General features: G+C 36.9%; 1 protein-coding gene across 3 annotated transcripts in view; it reads right to left on the minus strand.

The window, feature by feature from the left end:
- Nucleotides 1–15944, minus strand: part of LINGO2 (leucine rich repeat and Ig domain containing 2) — a 467557-nt gene that overhangs the window by 252286 nt on the left and 199327 nt on the right. The window contains exon 3 of one of the 3 annotated variants that reach the window (XM_058424072.1): nucleotides 7807–7929. The exons of the other annotated variants lie outside the window; for them this stretch is intronic. The gene's annotated coding sequence lies outside the window, so the exon portion shown is untranslated. The remainder of the gene's footprint in view (nucleotides 1–7806; nucleotides 7930–15944) is intronic. 3 annotated transcript variants of the gene reach the window in all.

Here is a 15944-nt window from a genome sequence, read left to right on the forward strand (position 1 = left end):
CCTGTCAGAGGTGACCACAGAGAAGAGATCAGTACCTGCCCATCCTCTGCCCCTCATGAGGAAGTGTAACTGCAGTGAGGTCTCCCCTCCGTCTCCTCTTCTGCAGGCTGAAGAGACCAAGTGACCTCAGCCACTCCTCGCATGGCTTCACCTCGAGGCCCTTTAGCATTCTCATTGCCTTCCTCTGAGTGCTCTCTAGTAGTTTAATGTTGTTTGTTGTTGTCGTTGTTGTTGTTTTGTATTGTGGCGTGCAACACTGCCCCCAGCACTTGAGGTGAGGCCACCCCGGTACAGAGCAGAGTGGGCCAATCCGCTTCCTTGCATAGCTGGTGACACTGTGCCGGATGCACCCCAGGACACAGGTGGATCCCTGGCTGCCAGGGCACTGCTGGCTTATGCTCCACTTGGATGCCCAGGTCCCTTTCCATGGCATTGCTTTCCAGCATCTCATTCCCTACTCTGTCCATACATTCAGGATTACCTCATTCCAGATGCAGAATCCAGCGTTTTCCCTTTGTTGAACTTCATATGGTTGATGATTGCTCAACTCTCTAATTTGTCAAGACCTCTCTGCAGGGCCACCCTTTCTTCAAAAGGCTTGAAAACTCCTCCCAGTGTAGTGTCATTGGCAAACATGCTTAGTAATCCTTCTAGTCCTGCGTCCGAATAATTTATGAGCATGTTGAAAAGCACAGGGCCAAGGATGGCAGAACCCGCTGGTGACAGGTCTCAAGCCTCAAGCCTCATTCCATCCACTGTAACCTTCATGCCTGTGTTCCTACCCATGACACAATGGGTTTGTCCAGCTGTGGGCTAGACATTTTGCCCAGAAGGGTCCTGGCAGAGGACAGTATCAAAAGCTTTGCAGAAATACAAAAATAATACACAACTAAGTGTGAACAAGAACTTGAGATTTGAAATACACAACAAGAGTCCTTTTGTATGAAAGATGATCACGTAACTACATGGACAGCTTGAAAGCTCATTCTTTTTTCAAATAATCAAAAATGTGTTGATAAAAGATAATTTGTGCTTAGCTTCCCTCTTCTTTTCTTGCTTCATTGGGATTTCAGTATGAAGACAAATTTCAAAAGAGCAAGTCAGATGTACAAGGCAAAATAAAAAAGAAAAGAGATTATACTTTTTTTTCTGCAGCTAGCATAATCAGAATTCTGTTTTTATGCTAGAAATGCTGGACACAGATTCTAATTAAATTTCTAGTCTGTGCAAGGAAACAAGCTAATAGCCACATGGATTTCCTAATCATTCTTAAGTACATTATCATTAATTTTAAAGATTTCTTAATCTCATTTTATCTTATTTTTCCCCTCTTCACACTCTTTTGTTCTAATGACACACACACACATGAACCACCCCCCCCAAAAAACAAAACAAAACAAAACAAAACAAAACAAAACAAAACAAAACAAAACAAAAAAAAAAAAAAAAAAAGAAAAAGAAAAGACTGGGGTAGGCTGTTGCATGGTCTTACTTCCTTTTTCAAAGATTTGAATTAGATAACAACTGTTCTGATACGTATTGTTAGCGGAGAATATTTAAGACTGTCATTTGCTCTCACCTTTGTGCTTCCCATATCCTGTAACTATTCAAAACAGTATTGCAAAAATTACATGGAACTGGGATATACCACCTATCATGTTATTTCACACTTTCATACAAGGCAACACAGATATAATTTTTTGTATTTTGAGAATCACAGCATAAAGGATGGTCTCACTCCTAGGGAAGAAAAAACATTCCTTTCTCACAGAGAAGCTTCACGGAAAGTCTCAGAGGGCGATAACCAGTCTTCTGGTGTCTTTACACAAAATTTAGATGGAAGCACCAGAGAGACACATGAATTACAACTCTAATGGTTACATCTATTTTTATACTTCAAGAACTACAAACATAATAAAGAATCAATATGGTTCAGGAATAAGCCTCAAAACCCAAGATAACCTTAATAGTTATCTTATGGGAGCCGATATAGTCCCTGAAGAAATTTGGTGCATCTTTCCAAACAGATATTACTACTCTTTCATACATCATCCACTTTCCTTGACACTTTATTTGCCATCTCTGTGGTATTTATAAAAGTTTAAAGCTAATAGCACAACAAATACAGTTAATGGTAGTGCAGATGCGTGTAAATCTTGGGAAGAATAAATTATAGAGTGTCACAGTAAACTGAAATTAATGGAACTGAAGCTGAGTGCCTGAGAGTAAATAGGCTTAGTAGTATTAGAAGATTATCCTCTCAAATATTGGAGCAGAAACCCCACTTGTTGAAGGCTAATTGCTTCTCTGGCATTACACTACACCATGTTTGTATAAACATAAAAAGTCATCTAAAAATCAGTGGGTGTTCTAATACTGGGCAGATGCAGGAGAGCTGGTAGAGACCCGAAGAAAGGTAAAAGACTTACCTTTCAGGACTGCAGAAAGGATTAAGACTTTTGTCAATATATGGGATGCCAAGGAAAGATCTGCTAAATCCTGTGTGTCCTCAGGGACACACAAAATATCCCTTTTCCCATCCTTCCCTTTAATTCAACCACATTCTATGTTATCCACTATTTGAGTTTAAACTCTCCTCTGAAAGGAACTAGCTAGACAGCCTGTTTTTTACCAAGACTTGTCTTTTTGCTTTACTGGAGCTGAAGGTCAGTGACTGCTGTTACAGTCCGAATCCTCTGTCAGGAAGGCAGCATGATATTCATTCCAGGTGAAGCGAATCAACTTTGAGAAGAGGTGATTTTGATCAGTGCCCAAATGCAAGGGAGAGAATCACAGAATGGTCTGGGTTGAAAGGGACTTTGAAAGTCACCCAGTCCAAGCCCCCAACCCCACCAGATCAGGTTGCCTAGAGGAATCTGGACTCTGCTGTCAAGTTGAAGTAGAAGGGGTGGCTACATACACCTGTTTGTTGTGTTAGCAGTCTTGTCCTTACGTGGACAAGTCTTAGCATGGAATAAGGGAATAACTTCAAAGAAACTGGACATTCAGACAACAACAACTTCCTTATTGAATGAGACTCAAGGAGACTGATACAGAAAATATCTGTGGTATAGTCTTTGCAGTTATCCTGAAACTCCTACAAAGTGTAAAATTCACTTTTTCTTGTTCATTCTTGATTGAAAAATATCAGTGTGCTTATGAGACCAGAGATAAACACAGAGTATCAATGGGTGTGAGAAAAAAAAAAAAAAATATATAGCAAACCCATTAACCTGAAACAATATCAGTCTGACCCATGATCTAAACTTACCCTGTAGGAAAACAGCCAGAGATTTTCCTCTAGCATAAAGAGGAAATCTTGAATCTTGATGCCTGGCATCTTGAATCTTTGAAAAAGAATAAGGAAAGCAAATATATAAAAAAACCCGCTCCAGATTTGTCCTGCAAATCTGGATGAAACTGCCAGACTCCAACCTGTTCTCTAGATCCACTTTTCTATTCTATTTTTTTTTTTTTTTTTTTTTTTTTTTTTTTTTTTTTTTTTTTTTTTTTTAGTTCCACTCTCACTGCAGCTGCAGACCCTATTGCTAGGAAGTTTATAAGCTGGTGTACTCCAAAACTTTAAACATAAAAGATTAATGCAAAATATAAGGGGTGCATCAATACCTTGTCAGCTTTTACAAGCTCATCCATATCCAACAATATAGTGTATGTAGAAAACTTTCATAATACCATGGTAAAATACAGCAAATAATGCACATCTGTTTACAGATGTGAGAGCAGGTGTTATTAAATATCCTCCAGAATAACTACGTTAAGATAAGATATGTTTTAGCTCTGTTACATCCTTCTCTCATCCATATGGGCTTAAAATGCATGAGTGAAGAAGATATAGTAATTTGAATGTCAAACTATGTAGCAAACCTACTTTTAAAGCTTCTTTTCTATAGATTACTTCTGCAGAGGTATATTTCACATTTTCACCATAAAAGGATTATAAGTAGAAGAATTCCTTATTTAGAGTTGGAATGAGAAAAGCACTGCTAAGAAAGCATCCCCCCCTTATTTCTGACTTTTCTCATTGATTCTTTACTCTTAAAAATCCTTTCAAATATTTTAAACTTTTTATTTTTTAACCACATTTAACACAATATTTGTTTTCACCCACATCTCCTCAGTCACTTCCTCAAAAAATGTTTTTCCTCTTATCTGCTGCAACCTCTCCTGCTTTGTAAACAGCAGTACCTTTACATTTAAATCTTTAAAGTAGCCTGTCTGTAGATGTCAAGGGAGCCTATCAGGAGGAAAAGCTGAAACCTTTCCTGTGAAATTGTTCTGCCTGAGTAGTTGTGGAGGTTCCGCTTAAGGGAACATAATCCATCCCTGGTGCTCTCCTTAGTACTTGTCTGTCTTTTGCGGATGCACACAATTCCTCCCTCATTTGTTTCATCAGACCCTGCTTAGTGATATTCTATGCAATAATTACTATTGACATAGAAGCACTAATAAGCCCTGCAGAGAAGGTAGAAAAATATCACTGACACAAGTGGGCCTGTAATTTGCAGTTAATAACTCAGAGCTGGTTGAAAAAGGGCGATCCCAGTGGATGCATTGGAATCCGGTGGAAATATTCTCTCTTTATTTTGTACAATTTGTTCCTCAATTTTTATACTAACAGAAGGAGTAACTGGAATATTTAGAAATTTTCAGTTCTGCTCAAATAATTTTTGCAATAGAATATTTCTCAAGGATTTTGTTTGTCCTTATTTCTGACTCTTATATTTGGAGCTGCTGGAACTCTGAGGAGAACAGAAAGTCAATTCCTCAACTAATATAATGAATACATAATTCAGATTTTCACTCATTTTTGGGGAAAAGAGAGGAAAGATTGGTGGTTGTGACAAAGGTGTCTACACGCAATGCAGTTCTCTTGATAGCCTGACAACTTCTTAAAAGAATAGCAAAAACCTACTCTTTGTGTCTCAAAAAAATCACACTAACCACTGCTTATGAAATAGACTAGAAAATTGATTTATGTTTTAAAATTATCTGTTATAAAAGAACTGAACACATTTTACTTCATGGCCATCAAAAAAGAAATCAAGAAGCAGCAACTTCAGATGAGTTTGCTTGAATAATGGATCTCCAAATGTATTTCAAGTGAATAAAAAACAAATAAACAAAAATACAAGTTACAATTTAAATCAATACCATGCTGGGTGAATTTTGGGGATGAAAAATGAACAATATAAAAAATAATTTCAAGATCAGCAAATATTCTGGCCCCAGAAACTAATTTTGCCTCTCCACAGAGTTGTCTAATTTTATCATTACGCTTTCTTTTTCAAACAAAAGGAAATTTGTTATGAAATAAAAAATAAGAATGTTTGGATTTACTGATTTTTCTCTGCTTTATACAGTGAAAAGCCAGGTGACAATTTCCAGGAAGAGTTAATGAAAGATGTTAATTTCGAAGGACTTTTTTTTGATCTAGAAGTAATCAATAGGGCAGGTTCTGTGCAAATCATGATAACAAGAAACACAAGATTAAAACCATATTAAAAAAATCCAGGAACGAAAATATACCTAAGATGCCTACATTAGAATAGTTGCATAACTTAATAGTCCCTTTGATTTCACTTCTACAACTATTTTAACAATAAGATAAAATATTCAACCCTGACAATAACCTAAACAGGTTTTGACCAGGTTTTAGCTTAGTTAAAAAGGTAATATTAAAACTATACACAATTACGATGGTTAAATTTAAGAAGCGACAACAATTTAAAATCTCTGTATGTAGAAAAACAAGGTTTCCAACAAATAATTTCTTGAGTACTATTTTTTTCCAGCTGTCTCAATGACAACTTTTCAACAGGTTTGAATGGGAACAGGATTTAACTCTCGCAGATGGAACATTGTGTGCCTGAAACTTTGTCTTTTAGATTAATCTCTCAATGCATCTTCCATGATAACGGTTAACTCCGTTAGTCATTTCTTATTTTAGTAAGCCCATGCTGATTTCTGAAAGAGAGGATATATAGAAAATGAAAATCTTCCCTACTGATATGACAAATAAGGAGTGGTAGGGAAGAAGTACTGATACGAAGTGCAGAATTTAATAAAAACATAAAGTTACACAGTAACTTCAGTACAGTATTATAGAGAAAAAATATATGTTATATGTGACTATACTGCAGCAACTAAGGTTGAAGTATTCTTCAATGAAGACACAGAGGCTGGCAGAGGCTGAGATAAAGACATTTCAAAGAGAAAAATCAGTAAAATCTGTTAAAACCCTCTCAAAACTGATTAAAAACTGCAAGGAATGTTTCTGTGATAATGGTGACCTTTAACTTCACTGCTTACAAGAAATGTTCTTGTCAGTGACTTTGCTGGTATAAAGCAAGATTTACACACATTCACTTCTGTGGGAAAATCTGACATATACAGAATGTAATAGTTTTTACACAGGCAAATATGCTGCGTTCAAAAGGGGAAATTAGGAATTTTTGCACAATTAAGAAACTGTTGGACATGTATGAAGACTGCTGATGTACTATTCTTTCTAGGCTAGAATTACTCTGGGAATAGAGTCTCGAGTCACTATCAAGTCATCAGACACATGTAAACATCTGTAGTTAATTTTTCATTCATGCTTATCCAACAAGTAATGAAAGAAGAGTCCCATTAAATTAGAAACAATCTTATGCATTCTCATTCATTCTTCCTGTTCGGGTAGCACAGCATAATATATTTGTATTCTAAATAATAATCCATCTTTCAGGAGAATAAACAAACACCACTCTTAGGATTTATGAATATGGCCATTACCTGCCTTCACCTTTACTTTGCTTTTCTCTGAATTTTCAACACTGCTATTTCAAATAGTGCTTAAACTTACATGAGATTTTTTATAGTGGTATGCTGACTCACAGTTTTTATTCAGAAGGATGCTGACTTATATTGGTTCTGAAAAGTTTATAATTTTGTTGTTTCCTTAAATGGCAATCTATCCATAAGTAATTGAAAAATGATTAGGGTTAGGATTTAAGGAATGATGAAAATTTAGAGTATTTGGAAATCCAGGATCAAGAAATGTGTCCATTTTTTTGCAGTGAAAGGAAAAAAGAAGTAGTTTTAAAAATTCAAACATTTAGATTCCAAGTTAACACAATAAAGAAATCTCTACACCTGAGTTAGTTCCCATTTTTCATCTGTTAAAACGCAGAGGTTTTAATCTAACAATGTAGTTAAATTAACAGTTTAACACTTAGAGAGATTTTTGTTATCATTGCAAGTTTGATATTTTATTGCTATTATTTGCATTTGAACACACCTTGAATGCCTTTTACATCTATGCCTTTTTCTACTTTCGTCTTTATATCTTAGCTATGATTAAACAAAGCACAACAACTTATGAATATACGGCTCTTAGAGGTTCATTGTGTCATTCTTTCTATTTTTTTATCAAAATAGAACAACATTAAAATCATTTGCATGTTGTCTATTGTTATCTATGTTTTGAAGCATAAAATAGGTATGAGTAATTCTTGGTCTATTCCTAATACACATTTAGATGTGCAATAACATTTTACCATAAATAATTTTCTATACAGTCAATAAAATCCATTGAGCATGTGCATGTCTGAGTCTTCATACATAGATCCGATAAACTCAATTAGAGGTGTTACTGTTTCTAATGATTGCAAAAAATGCCAGTAAGAGTAATCCCTTCCATAAAATAACACAGAATATTCATAACCATGATGTTCCTGAGAGAGATTTGGTTAAAATGTTGCAAGCTGATATGGAAATTACATTTTAAAAACAATGGCTACTCACAGCATGACATATCTAGAAGAGTTCTAGTGTAGTGGTGAATATCAACTCACTCTCCAGGGCACAGTTTTCCAGCTGAATCTCATTGTGTACAAATTCTTCTGTTATCAAATGGCCTAAATGATCCTGCAAGATGAAGCATTGGGAAATTTTCTGGCCACAGTTGTTCAACTTGTCCCTCCTTTCCCACAGAGAAACTTTCAGAGAATGGTTACAGATTTTTCACTGCTAGAGAGCTGTGCATGTTCATGAATTTTCAATTGATTTTTGTATAACTGCCTTTCTAAAGAGACCTTTTGGAACTATGAACAAAAGGCAGAATCTGCTTTTTCTAATTCTTGTTGCTCTTATGCACCTTCACATGTTCCTATTTACAGCAGGGCCTATAGAAATAATATCAGAAAAAATGTCTTTCTACCAAACTCAAAAAGGGAGGTGAACTGTCTACAACAATCATAGTAGGCATCTCAACATGTTTCTATAAGTATGCAGTTTTCTTCAGTCTTCCCAGGGATATAGAAGAGTCCTTGTAAAGAAAAAGGCAGCTGACACAACTCTCTATGAAGACCGGTAAACACATTTTCAGGCTGTTAGCGCAGAGAGACACTGACTGTTCTGTGCGCTACACTAAGAGTTGCAGGGCCATGATTGTTGTTTCTCAAACTTACATGCACCCAGATGACTGAACTGCTCTACAGGTGAAGTACAACAGTAAGATTCTTGTCTTCCTCTCTCCAATTGGCCAGGGAGGTGGTTGAGTCACTGTCCCTGGACATGTTTAAAAAAAGACTGGATGTGGCACTCAGTGCCATGGTTTAGTTGCTGAGGTCATGGGTTGGATATGATGATCTCAAAGGTCTTTTCCAACTTAGTTCATTCTGTGTTTCTGTGATTGCGTGACCTTTTCCATTCTTGCCTCCAGCTTCTCCTGGCAGCAGAGAAGATGCTGCCAGTTAGTAATCTTCTGAAAAGCTGCCCCACACTTTGTGCTCCCTGATAGGTATGGTGGATCTCAGTTGTTTCCAGTAGCAAAAAGGAAATAGTTTACATTTCCTGAGGACATATGGCCAGAGTCAATGCAAAGCAGCTTCTTGAAGCAAAGCAGCTTCTTGAAGCAAAGCTGGATAGATGGAATCCACGTTGCCTATTAGGATCATCTTCAGTTGCCTTATGCCTGTGGTCTTTCTGAACAAATTATTTTCCATCTCCTTTTATACATAAGATCAATTATTTATAAAAATGATTTTTATATCATTTATATCATGTAATGGATACAGTGGAATTCTTTTTAGAGGATAAATGCACATGATTAGAACAATCAGTTCGTTACATGGCCTCTACATTGCTGATGATTACTTTGTTTTGCATACCACATGCGAAGAAATAGAGAGGTCTTTGTTCAGTATCATCGACTGAGAAAAGCTGTTGACCTCATTGTATGATTTGAATAACTGGCTGCTGGATGCCATCTTCAAATTTCTGATAGAAAGATGAATGTTTTATTTACTTTTTGTATTACTATTCTAGTCTTTCTTTTGAAATTTATTTTCACACTCAGGTACATAAGTGTTATTTTCTTTTTGCTGTAGTTTGTAAATTCTGGTCATCCTCCCATACAGGATCTTTAAACCATTTACCAGTATTTATGTAACTGAGATTGCTAAGAAATTTGAATTTATTTTGTTTAAGTTCTGTTCTTTGTAGTGTTATATTTTCAATACTGCTTAGCTTTATAAGAAAGAGACCAACAGATGATGAAGGTCTTCAGAGTGCTAAAACTATCTTGCTACACCACCATATATTCACTTTTGTAACTTTGTTTCAATGTTCTTAATCTAGATGGTTTGTAGAATGCATTCTATGTTATATCTAATCTACCCTTTAGTTTTTTTGCCACATCCTTATATGTTTTTCAGATGGCAAGCCGAAGGTATTTGTTATCATGGATTCAGAGCTTTTTCTCCTCTTTTGTACTGGGTTGCTACACTGCTTTGCTAATCCTAATTTTATTATTTCTTTATTTTAGTATCATTTTATCTCTGCTTTTGGTATATAAGACAGAACCTAACTTTTATTGCCTATTCTGTTATCTAAGGTATTGTTGGAGCATTAGAACTACTAAGATGCTTTCTGATATATAGGATACATCCTCCATCTATATTGCCTTCATCTGTCATCTCAGGGGGTTTTTTGATTATATACAGTCTCTCATGAAAGTGTATCTCATGTTTTTGGAAGGGAGCGGCATTTCTGTAGTAAGCCAATGTGATCTTGGTCATTATATTGTGACTTTTCTGGTGATTTGAGGCATAAGGCCTCATTTTCACCTGACAGCTCTGATAGCTGAATAACAGGCATTTTGGTCAGCTGGATGCTTTCAGCAATGGGTTTCTCATCATGCTTTCTGAAACTCATGATCAAACATACTTGATGTGATGACATTATTCTAAAGAGCAAAGAATATTTCTTTTAAGTGTATTCACACCCTCTTACTGAGTCTTCAGTGGATCTTTTATCAAATGGATCAGATTGCCACTTTTCTGTCACTACAGCTCCCTGGAGAAATCAAGTAGTACACTCTCAATTTTTAGTAAGAGGTAGCAACTTCTTTTGCAGGTTCTATTCAGCAGCTTTGAATCAATGCAAAGCCTTAGAAAGAATAGCTAGTTCCCAAGAATGTGATTTCATAAAAAGCTCTAAGTTGAATCACTTTCTTCATCCTCTAAAATGAAACAAAGCTATTAGGATTTCATTCATGGGAAAAAAAAAAAAAAAAGGGAAAATGCTAGCTTCAGAATAGCCAACATAACCAAGATTATGATATTAATTTGATACTGATATGTTAGAACAATCACATTATAGACACATTTTTTCAATTTTTCCCGTTCCTTTCAGGAAAGTGTGTGTTCTTCCATTTTAAGAATGTAATTAAATATCCACTTCACTATTTTCATTCATTTTACAAGAAAATAATTTCAACACTAAATAGTGTGGAATCTAGAGAATCAAATTCTGACACACTCTTAGAGATCAGTCTATTGCCTGAAGAACTTATTGTCTCTTGTTTATTTTGTTTTATTTCCTAATAAAACATATATTAATTTAATGGGTGTATTTCCACTAAAAAAAAGGTGTGACTACTGTATGATTCCATTTCTGCCATTGCTTACTCACCAAACAAAACTGTTGAAAATAATGGTGGGTGAAAATACAGAGCTTCCTTCCCATTTTTGTGAACACTTTTCCTTCGTAACAGCAGCAAGGCTGAGCTGAATCCATTTTGGCAGTCCCACATGCTATGTTGTGCATTCTGCTTAGAATTTGATAGTGCTATTTATGTGTCCACTTCACTAGCATGTTTCCTTAAATTGTTGATAAAAGTCCATGGCAGCTGTTCTTTCACTTAATGATTATCTCCTCACATAGTACTGGGTGGTTTCAAAGGGCCCTATTGTCTTGCAATGTTACATGTATTTCACGTCCCATAAAGTCTAAGTCATATCATATTTTTTTTGGTCAAGGTTTTCTTCCCTATGAACAGACCTTGACATGAGAAGCACAAAGTTAGATTGTGCCAGCCCATTTCTGCACCTTTGAGCTGCCACTACTGCATTAGAGATGCATTCCTGATCCTGCAGTGATTCAACTGTTGTTGATTTAACAACACAGTGGCAAATTTAGCTGCTGGCTTCATGTGTTATGTGCACACTGAGAGTCTTAAAATCTGTTAAAGCCATGCTCCAGGAAATCTTTTTTGAATTACAAAGCTTTAGTCCTCAGTCACCTTCACATTACTGTGCTACTTAGGAGAGCCCACTTCCCTAGAATACAAAATCTGTATGCACCTTAGCTTCCTCTACTGTTTACAAGCTTGTTGTTGTCTTTGTGTGCTCTACATGTTCCCTGAATAATTTTAATGGTGGAAAGCATTAATTTTTAATTAATCTTTCTCCATCTCCCCCCCCATGTTTCTTGGTGTGATGATTTCATAATTCTGTCCTGAACTGCAAAGGTGAATACTGTTATTTTTTTTTTTCCTGTCTAGGATGAATGACATTGTTTTCCTAGAAATATTTCTGCAGGGGTAGGCTGTTTTTCTCAGCTATGTTTCCAGAAATCTTGATCTGTGTGTGCCAGAACCATATCTTAAGTATCTGGCTTTGTGCATTGACAGAGATGGATTTTGAACAAGGAGGAACTGTATTCTAATCGGTTACAACCAGTTTCATATTCAGCCATCCTGCAGAAGGTAACCTGGGGGTCCGGGTCAATGGAAAGGTGAACATGAGCCAGCAGTGCCCTGGCAGCCAGGATGGCCACCTGTGTCCTGGGGGCCATCAGGCACAGCATCACAACTGGGCAAGGGAGGGGATTGTCCCGCTCTGCTCTGACTTGGGGCAGCCTCACCTCCAGTGCAGGGAGCAGTTTTGAGTGCCGCAGTATAAGACATTAAACTATGAAGAGAGGGTTCAGAGAAGGGTAGTGAAGATGATGAAGGGCCTTGAGGTGAAGCCATATGAGGAGTGGCTGAGGTCACTTGGTCTCTTCAGCCTGGAGAGGAGGAGACTGAGGAGAGACGTCACTGCAGTTACAACTTCCTCATGAGAGGCAGAGGAAGGGCAGGTACTGATCCCTTCACTCTGGTCACTAATGAAAAAACTTGAGCAAATGGCCTGAAACTGAGTCAGGGAAGGTTTAGGTTGGATATCAGGAAAAAGTTCTTCACCCAGAGGGTGGTTGGGCACTGGAACAGGGTCACCAGGGAAGTGGTCACGGCACAAAGCCTTGCAGAGCTCAAGAAGCATTTGGACAACCTCTCAGGCACATGGTGTGATTCTTGGGGATGTGCTGTGCAGGGCCAGGAGTTTTACTTTATGACTCTGATGGTTCTCTGCCAACTCATATTCTGTGCTTCTATGATAAAATGCCTTTGTCATCAAATCATCATTTCCTTTTTCTTTGTGAGACTGGCATTATCTATTGAAAATTCCTGGAAAGTGGCTAACATTGAATAAAACCCAAGATCAATAGAAATGTGCAGATGGAAACATAATGTTATTTAAAAAAAAAAAAAAAAAAAAAAAAAAAGATAGTAACCTCATTTATAGCAATAATTTTCACCTTATGTGAATAGCAGTGGTGCTGTCTCTCCTTGAGTACTGCGTGCAGTTCTGGGCCTCACAATGTAATAAGAATGTGGAGGCACTCAAAGGCATCTTGGGGATGTCAGCAAGGCTGGAGAAAGAGCTGAGTGGGATGTCCTGTGAGGAGCAGCTGAGGGGTGACTTCATTCCTCTTCTGTACTGTGAGGGTGGTGAGCCGCAGGCACAGGTTGCACAGAGAAGTAGTGGATGGCCCATCCCCAGAAGTATTCAAGGCCAGGCTGAATGAGGCTTTGAGCAATTTGGTCAAGTGGAAGGTGTTCCTTCACAGGACAAGGGAGTTGGAACCAGATGGTCTTTAAGATCCGTTTCAATCCAAACCATTCTGATTCTATGATGCAATAATCCTCTTTCACAAAATATAAGGAATCCCAACCTTTCTTTGCAGAAGATTGGTAATTAAAAAGTAGCAGCTGTGGTTTTTTTACAGATTCTTATCCATTTCACTTCACTCCTCTGTGTCTGAGAAGCAGAGTTAATGAGCCTGTCTGTGGTCTTGGAGAACAGAATTGCATGGTTCCTCTCAGCAAGTGCAGAAGGATTAAATAATACTTGATTTTCTGAACATCTCTTTTGAGGATATGATATTTCTGAGTTCTTAAGATAGGCAGAGTAATTTCCATTTCTCAGCTCTGGAATATGAATTTTTCTGAAAGACTCAATAGAAGGAAATGAAGCTATTGCCAATGAGATGGAAAAGGAACCAGCCATTAGTAAGGTATAATCAAAGTCAATAATGCAAAGGATCCAATACTGCCAGGCTTAGTTGCAACATCACCTTGAGTGTCAGATATTAGCACCTTTCTTTGAATACTTCATGACATTTTTGCACATTTATAGCAGAGCAATCCAATATATATTATCATCTGACTTCTACAGGTTGTGCACTCAGATACAGTGTGTATCTGCAAGACGAATAACAATTTAATGAGAATAAAGTTTATTTAACGGGCTGGATGTTAGTAAGAATTGTTGACTCTGGGACCTTTCATCTAAAAGGACAAATCTCTACTGACACATTTAAATCCAGCTACCACAGTGTTTATCATCTCTCTTACTCAGCCACTTTCCTGAAGGCACAAGAAGAGATGGGTAGATAATTTTTGGTTTCCTTTCACACCAAGTTAATTGTGAAGGTAATAATCAGAAAACAGACAATGTGCAGCTCCTTCAAAGTTATCAGAAAAAAAATTTTAGGGAAATAAAATGCAGCAACTGTGAGATATTTTTTCATTCTATTGAAAATGGTTTTGGTAGCCAGTATGTATCGTGTTTCTTATGATATTAATTAGGGACAGACTTAGGTTCCTGGAGTCAGTCTTCAACAGAGGGGTGCATCATGCTGCCTAGAGTTTCATACTAGTGGCAAAGTGATGCATTTCCTGTTGAGCTGGTCTTTCCATTCTTCCTCCTGGTTCAGCTTCCTCTAATACTCTTCTACAACTAGAGTCACAGAGAGAGAGGACTGCTCTGAATGGCAGCTCTGGGGGTTTCAGAAACAACCACATGCACTGCGGTGGTCAGACTGAGTATTTTATCAGCATGTTCTACCATGGCATTCCCGTGAGAACCGGGAAACACGGCTCACACAAATCCCCTGGGGTTCATGCTTTCTGCATTTTCCCGAGACAGTGCTGTGCTACAAAACAGGTGACCACTTCTAGCTCAGGGTGCTGGAAAAAACTGTGCCAAAGTGACTGACTACTGTTCCTAGGAGATTGGAGGCTAGATGGTATTTCACCATTTGAGGCAAGTTACACAGAAAGGAAAGAACTCAGTGACTGATACCCAAAAGAAGACAAAAAACCCCCACAAACAACTACAACAAAAAACCAAACTAAACCAAAACCCCAAAAACAAAACCAAAAACAATCCATCCAAACAAACAACAAAAACAAACAAGCAAAGCACATCAAGACTGTATCTATCTTTTCATCCTCATGCAGATTTAATTGATCTTTTTCTAAGAAATGCACTTCATGTATGTTTTCCGCATCTCTTGTGTTGACCAACCTATGAATAGGGATGTCTAGCTTTTATGTAAATGGAAAACAACCAGTCTTGCCCTAATTTAACCTTGTTGGTAAATTTCACTTTTTCCCAAATCTATATGTGATGCTTTATACTATCACTGATATCAAGAACCCAGCAAGCAGATTTTCTGAGATCTTGTAAATTTAGAGGAAACACTTTGGGAATTTCTCATAAAGCAAAATTCACAAATATATGCGTTGTCCTCTAGATCAGTGTAAGGTTTTACAGGAAGGGTGAAGCTGTGAGATCATTAACTGTATTTTTTTCATTATTTTTATTTTCAATATTGACTTATTTTGTGGTATTATTTACAGTAAATTAAAATATTAAAATTGTGTGGACAGAATGTTTCATTATTCAAGTTTATTCTCATGTTAAATAATTTATGCAATGTCTATTTTTAGTGTGCCTTTTAATTACAGCAATTTTCCATCAGTAGATAATTAAATTTGTTAAACAAACAAAGATAAACACACCAGATGCTTTTATTGTGAAGAAACTGTATACTTGTTTTTGAGACAGAAGATAAATTGATGTTACTTTTGTTTTACTTTTTTGTTTGTTTGTTTTTGTTTTGTTTTGTTTTTTCTTTGCCTTTTTCTTTCAGATATATTTCAGGCCCATATTTATATCTGTTTCATTTACAAGAGTTCTCAAGAAGTAATAATGCACTGTTTCTCTGTGTGGTATGGTGACAACCTAAGAGGTAAAGAAACAAAACTTGTCACCTAAAGAATATGAGGGTTTTTAACAAAATTGCTGAATATTTTGGTAGTGCTAACAGTAACAAATAATTAAGAAAAAAATCTCAGATATCTGTTTCTTGCTTTTCAAGTCTCAAATCAAAGGCAATGAAAAGATTCATAGCTGCACAGAAGTAACTGCTTCTGTTCTAGTGGTGCTAAGTAGCTGTCAAGAGGGAGTGAACAGCAGTTGCTCAAATCC

The sequence above is a fragment of the Hirundo rustica genome, chromosome Z (genome assembly GCF_015227805.2).
Source record: "Hirundo rustica isolate bHirRus1 chromosome Z, bHirRus1.pri.v3, whole genome shotgun sequence".
Lineage (NCBI taxonomy): Eukaryota > Metazoa > Chordata > Aves > Passeriformes > Hirundinidae > Hirundo > Hirundo rustica.